Source organism: Rhipicephalus sanguineus, unplaced genomic scaffold, assembly GCF_013339695.2.
Source record: "Rhipicephalus sanguineus isolate Rsan-2018 unplaced genomic scaffold, BIME_Rsan_1.4 Seq8268, whole genome shotgun sequence".
In the NCBI taxonomy this organism is placed as follows: Eukaryota; Metazoa; Arthropoda; class Arachnida; order Ixodida; family Ixodidae; genus Rhipicephalus; species Rhipicephalus sanguineus.
Window position 1 is genome coordinate 4578 of NW_023616078.1, and position 7008 is coordinate 11585.

At 46.7% G+C, this 7008-nt stretch overlaps 1 long non-coding RNA gene across 1 annotated transcript; it reads left to right on the forward strand.

Moving 5' to 3' along the window:
• The first annotated feature begins 2096 nt into the window (after nt 1-2096).
• On the forward strand, nt 2097-2541 carry LOC125756803 (uncharacterized). The gene is made up of 3 exons (XR_007414755.1): nt 2097-2250; nt 2328-2375; nt 2469-2541. It is a non-coding gene; the product is annotated as an uncharacterized LOC125756803 (long non-coding RNA).
• The last annotated feature ends 4467 nt before the right edge of the window (nt 2542-7008 follow it).

The window sequence follows — 7008 nt, forward strand, 5'->3', positions numbered from 1 at the left end:
ACAAAGGTCATTTAACCCTGATCGTAAAGACAAATAATTTCTTTTCCACAGAAGTTTTGTGAAGCAACTGCGAAAGAAGCCGATTCGGATCGGCAACGAAACTAGATTGAGTGACACGCCAGTCGACAAGCGACTCTGACTCGATCAGTTAATCAAAAGCACAAAGAAACCGAGCACTTCATACGATCCGCCAGACCAGCGTGTCGTTACAGGACGTTTGTGTTTTTGCAAGCTTCGGAGTTTGGGCTTCATCGTACGGACTTCATCGCGGACTTCATCGTACGTACGGTACCCGTGGAGGCCACTAGCGGCGAAGGCAGCGCGCTCGCTCGCTTTGCCAAAAATCGACGCCACAGCGGAGTCAAGGAGAAGCACACCTGTCCAAAAGTCGTCCTCGCGCTCGCACAGGCGAGAGTAATTCGAGCCGGACGAATCACTCGATAAGGGTTACACGATACGACAACGCCTGTCCCAGACATCGCTGCCCGCTGGAATAACGGCACCGCGGGGATACGGGATACGACGCGGACACACACACACACAAGCGCGATACGGTTTCTCCTCTGCCGCACGCGCTGGTTCTCTTGCGCTGCTTTTCGAAGAGAGCAGCGCTATTTATTCGAGCACGCGCAGAATCCACTGGAGTTTCGGGATCTACGTGGGGGATCGCGATCTTCGCCCGTCAATCAACCGCCACAGACTAGGGGCCGCACATGGACCGTAGGCATCGCGGTAGCGACGCTGCTGGCATCGCGGTTAAAGCCGAAAGAAACTCCGATCCGATACATTTGATAAGACGTGGGATGCGCAAACCCAGCAAGCGTATCGGACTTCACAAGTACTGCTCTGTCTGCACGGTTTTACTACGCGGGTGTTGTGAGGCGGCAGCCTTGCGCTGAAGCGGTGGCCGAGCCCACCCGTCTTTCCGCGATCTCCGACTACAAGGGACGCTTTCTGAACAATGTGTCGAGGCAACTCACCTTCATCCTAACTTATCCACGCCTTTTCTTAAGATCCGGGCCCATTCGTCGCCGTCTCCCACAACATTTTTAACACCACCGCGACCGACCGCCACACGCACACACACACACGCACGCACAACCCGAAAGGGGGGGGGGGGGGGGGAATGCGCGAATTGACGGACGCTGGCTAGAGACTGTGACGTCACAAGATAGACCCGCCTCCACCCTCTTCTATGAGTCATCTCGGCCGAACAACAACAGCAAATACGCGTCTAGTATCGAATGATCGCTTTAAATGAAATTGTATCGGTAAGTATGTCACTGTCTTTATTCTTTCGTTCTCTAACAACCCCTCCTTGGGCCCTGCTGCGCAATAAAGGCTTCACAGCAACCTGGCGGCTTGCATAAAATCGGCAGCAATGTTATCCCAGACAACACACTACATCCCAGGGACTTCCCAAAAAAGTCCAAACGTCCCACATCCCAACAAGGTGGTTTTTAGGATGTCCTTTAGACATGTGCATAGGGATCATTCCTAAAACATCCCTTGTAGGATCTGATTGGGACTTCAAGTCGGCGGTAAAAGCTACCGTGTTGAAAATTGGCGATCCTAAACAATCGGAAACAGCAACTCCGCCGGAGAGCATGGTTGGCGCGCGTGCACAATTGCATATCTACATGCACATGAAAAACAATATATCCGCGTTTTTTCTGAAAGTGTTCGTTTTTTTTTTTTTTTTTGTTTCTTTCTAAATGTCGCGCCGTTATGAGGACGAGGGATCGATTGCTGTCTGCGTGAGCAAGTGTTGCACTTGGTAAAGGCGGTACAGCGGTACGGCGCACGTACTCGCACCACGCACGCCGTGCTTTTCGTGAAAGATCAGAGAACGGCGGCCGCACCGCACGAGCGGTGGTGTGGTGGTGTCGTATTTATAAAAACACCGACATATTAACTTTAGAAGAATTGAATGAAATATTGTTATTTTATTGTTTTCTTTCTTAGGTTTAATACGCAATTGTTCTCTAATTGCGCTTACTGCGAGCCAGCACCTGCTCAAATAGTGGACGATTTGCTGCGAGCACTGCGCAGACATCGCCATCGCCATCATGGCACCCGGCGTGGGCGTGTTTGGAGTTCGGATAGATCAGACCTGGATCAGACTCTTCGTTGGCCTCGTTTTTAGGTGTTTGATCCGTGACGTTTCGTCGAAAAATCACAAGCGCGCATGCCGTAGGTGTTTGCCTGGTTGCAAGATCTTGCCGATTTCAACGTTTTTCCACCTCTTCGGTAAGTACTTGACATGCCTGGATTACTGCATCAGCACGTTCTTAGCACTTTCTTCTTTGGCTCCCCACCGCGCGCAGGTTGGCGTACGCTGAACTGGACCCTCGCAGCAAGAATGGCACGTGGGAGTAAGTTTTATTTGTGACGCGATTTGGTTTATCTTCCGCAGAAACTGTTAAGCTCATAATGCTGATATGTTGTTTTTGTCGGCACGTGTGTAGATTGACACCGCGATCGTGGAACACATGGCTGATCTGCCTCGAATAACTGCAAGCCGGCGCGTGCGTAGTGCCGGGAGAACGATCAGAAGTCCTGGACGACAAAGACAAAAACTTCAAAGGTTTGTTGTACATGTTTTCCACGGCAACTGACAAACGTAAAAAAAAATTGGAATGGTCAAATGCATGTGTCAAGTTTAACCATTTGTAGTGGGCTGTGGACATGAATTAAGCATTGCTGCACACAAGACTGGCTTGCCCTCAGTTTATGCCCAGTACCAAATTTTTTGCTCTCATTATGACACCATTTGTAAGAAAAGCCAGAACTTATGTTCAAAACAGCGCATATTCTTGCTATTCTTTTATTCAGTTGCACGTGTGAGTCCTGCTGCTGGCCATCAGTTAGCCGGTTATCAGAAGAAAAGGGCACAGCCCAGTTTTGTACTGGTATATACCGTATCGTTGTGATTATGAACATGATTTTTGTCTTACTGAAACAACAAACTGAAAAATGTATGTTGGTGTTTCTGCTACATCTCTATGAAGCAGCAGAACCTGTTGCTCAGTCACTTGGTGCATATTAGCAAACTGGCACCTTGTCTGGCTTCCCGATACCTCCGCCTTTTTCAGTGCATGTTGTTTTCATCCTTTACCAGCAGTCAAGTAGTTTCACACAACCGAAATGACCAACTAGCCCACTCTGTTTGTCAAGTAGGTTTTACTTCCAAACAAATGTAGCACATTTGTGATATGCACTGTTGCTCAATGATATTCTTTTTGCATGTGCTAGCTGTGTACACATATTACATGATCTTTTTTCTTTTTTTTTTTCAGCTGCTTCTAGTAGTGGTGCCCCTGGTGTGCACCTTTACCCCAAATGTCTGCACCTTTGCCTACCGGTAATGACATAGAATGTGCTCAGCTTCCTGGACATAGGCATGCAGGTTACGAGACGGAAAACGTGCAGCTTAGACTTCATGCTTGTAAATGCGAAAGTCGTAACCGACATAATTAGAGTAAGCTAAAAGGAGAAATTTCTGCTTATGAGCAAGTAATTATGAAGCAGGTTTTACTCCTCTTAAACTAGCAGACATGCAACAACACAGTTGTGCTATGTTTGTTTTGTGCGCCACTTTCATGCATATTTGTGCTTGCAGTGGATATGCATATACATGAAGGATTTTTTTTTTTTTTTTCCTCAGCTGCCTCTGCGAACCCCGGTCCTGGACAACAGCTGGGAGGCCTCTGTGTTTAAAACGCGTGCACCTTGGACGTCATGCTCGTTAAATACCAATTCCTTTGTCATTCCTGGCATGAATTTCGTTGGTAAAGCAATAAGTAAAATTGTGCATTGTTGTTTACAAGCACTTCAGTATGAACCAGGCTTAAAGGCGAAGGGACCGACAACTGGCCAGAACTTGTGATTAGATCCTGTCAGAAATGAAAAGACCGCGCTATATACTGACATATTCCAGCATCCTTTTCGCGCTGTGAGTAGGATTTATATCTCTAAATTGTGTTTAAAAGTAACAAAAAAAAAGGCATGTTGTGCAACCTATCGCAAGAGCCTTGAAGCTAGATTGCGGAGTTGATCACTTTGCTGTACAAAGTCACGTAGTCTGATACCGTCATGTGTGCCATTATTGGTCCTAAAAATATTAGTATGTATATTACTATCCATCCCCGCTCTATTCTGTGCTGCTTATGAGGTAAAAGGAGTTGCATGGTGACAAGTAATGGCGTTGCCTTCACGGTAGCCAGTGGACCATGTCGAGCCGCAGCGCATGCGCGCGAGTACACACACACGCAGTAAACCGCCGCGCTCGAACACGAACCGCTGTCACGCTCACTGTTTGCATCATGTCTTGTCACGTGTGTATACGACTTCATATCCGTCGCAGATAGGAAAATTCGAATTACAAATGTTTCACGGCATTTTCCGCATCACCATTCCTTGATTATACACTCTGACTGGTAAGCTTTCTGCCACGTTAAAGAAAATAGATACCATAAAAGTTGGTTGTCGGTCCCTTTAACCTCTTAACACACACACAGGACAAAATAGGCATGCTATATCCCCGTTGTGCATCATCTTTGTGCGTTTGTGTGTGCAGTATGGACATGTACATTAAGGCTTTGTTTTTGTTCTCAGCTGCCTCTGCGAGCCCTGCTGTTGGACGCCAGCTGGAATGCTCTGCGTTTGAAAGCGTGCACCACAGATGTCATGCTCATAAATACAGAGTTCTCATGATTCTAGTGTTGACAAAGCAATAAGTAAAAGCAGGCACTTGTGCATCTGGAATGAGGTTTAACCCTGTCTCAGGAGACATAAGACAATATAGTCATGCTATGTTCCTGTTGTTCACCATTTTCATGCATGTTGTGTGCAGTACGTATACATACATGCAACCTTTGTTTCTGTTGACCTCAGCTGCCTCTGCAAGCCCTTTTGCTGGACGTCATGGAAGGCCCTCCACTCGAAAGTGTGCACCTTAGACTACACGCTCATCAATACCAAGTTCTCTGTCCTTCTCGGCATGATTGTAGTGCCATATAATAGTGAGGCAATAAATCATTTTTGCTGGTCACTTGATGTTCCATGCATGTTGCTTGGTTTCTGAACACATGACTTGGTTTTAAGTTATCTAGTTATCTATGTGAAAAAAAAAAGTGGGTTGGTTGGACGAGGAATATGCTTTCCTGGAGAGGCAACTGGCTCTCTCAGGTAGGCGGTGGTCGAGCGCGATGAAGCAAGTTAACATGTTATGGGAGCAGATGTCCCGCCCTTTTGAAATAATCCTGCAGTAAAAAGTGGCCACATGTCCCAATAACGTCCCACACGCATGCAGTTTTGGGACATCCCAAAAAGGTCTTTTTTTGTATCACTTGGGATGTTTTTCCACCTTGTGTGGGACGTCTTTTGGATGTCCCGAACTCCCAAAAGGGATGTCATTTGGATGTCCCTAGGATGCCTTTGCGTTGTCTGGGATATGCATCCTATGTTTAAGATGAAGAACGAAACACATTTGCTTGCGAAGAAAAGAAAACTGTGTGTAAGGTTTAGCATGCGGTCAGGTCATTGGAGTAGTAGTTAGTTACGGTTTTGATTGCAGCAGACGATTGAGGAACATGGCTGCCGCGCGGGTTACCAAGGTGACCGCGAAAGTACCGTTATCACAACGTCTTGCACGTTTGTACCACCGCTGTGATCGCGGCAAGATTGTGACAAGTGCGAACAGCTTTCGCGAATTTCATAGCGCACCGCACTTGCCAATTCTTTCGAACGCGAGACGAGTACGTGCTCTTGAACATGGCTCGCTTGCGACACCACGATTACGTGCCGGTGCGGAAAACCCTAACCAAACTCATCGGGAAAGACCCGCTGCCCGACTCGAGACTGCGTTTAAAAATTCTGCGGCCAATGTAGTGCTAACGTCGTTCTTGTGTAGGTCTTGGTGTAGTCCTAAATCCCGCGTTAAATTCTGCGCCAATGTTCTGGTGTAGGCCCCGGTGTAGTTTTAAATGCCGCGCGAAAACGTGCGCTAATGTTGTTCTGGTGTAGGCCCTGGCGTAGTTCTAAATCCTGCGCTTAATGCACCTGCACTACCGTGAAACCTAAGGAAGTGCGCAGCATGGGCAATCCAGAGATTCCCTTAGCAATCGCACGCTTGCCGAGGCGGTGGCGCCCTCTCTTGCACAGCGCGCGTATCAGCCGGATGTTTCAGAAGCGGTTTTAGGCAAATTATTGCGATTAATTCTTGGTTATGTTTGTAGTTTATGTTATTTTAGACCTGTTTAGTTTATTTAGCACTGGTTGTGAGCATTGTCAGCCTTGTTTTAGGCCTGTATTGGCCACTGAGCGACCGTGCGACATGAGACAGTGGATGGACGACAAGTCAGGCCCCTGAAGCAATCCTCAATTAAAAGCTTGAATTGAATGCATGTATTAACGGCCCTTCTTGTGGGCCTCTAATCATGTTACGTGAAGAGATAACGCACTGTTAAATATCATATTGGGAGACACGAATGACTTATGTATATGTATGTACACTGAGAACTTGAATCTCGCAGGTTCTCCACAGAGTTTCCAGTTCTTGAGTATGCAAACAAATAGTGAAGTTCTGTTGACTGACACGAGCAGCAAGCAGCCTTTCTTGTCTATACGGTTGTCTTATGCCAAATGTTTCACAACATTCATGAACGTCATCGTGCTATAGGCACTTCGGGCAGAATATTACAGATTATATCAGCCGCACTTAAAAAGCCCATTCATTGTCAAATCTGCAGATATAAATGATGCATCAGTAAATAACTGATGAGGAACGTATTTCCTAAATATCAGGAACTCTCAAAACTTTCCTGGTGCTTACAAAAAAGCTCATCATCATCTGAAACTGGAGGAGGTGCAGCAAGGTGCCAGCAGTGTCACAACCAGTACAATAGGCTGCAATTAACCATCTAAGCTTCACTGCAACTGTTTGATTACATGTAAAACCACTTTCACATGCTTACATAGCAACATTTCCGTAGCTTCAGGACTCTG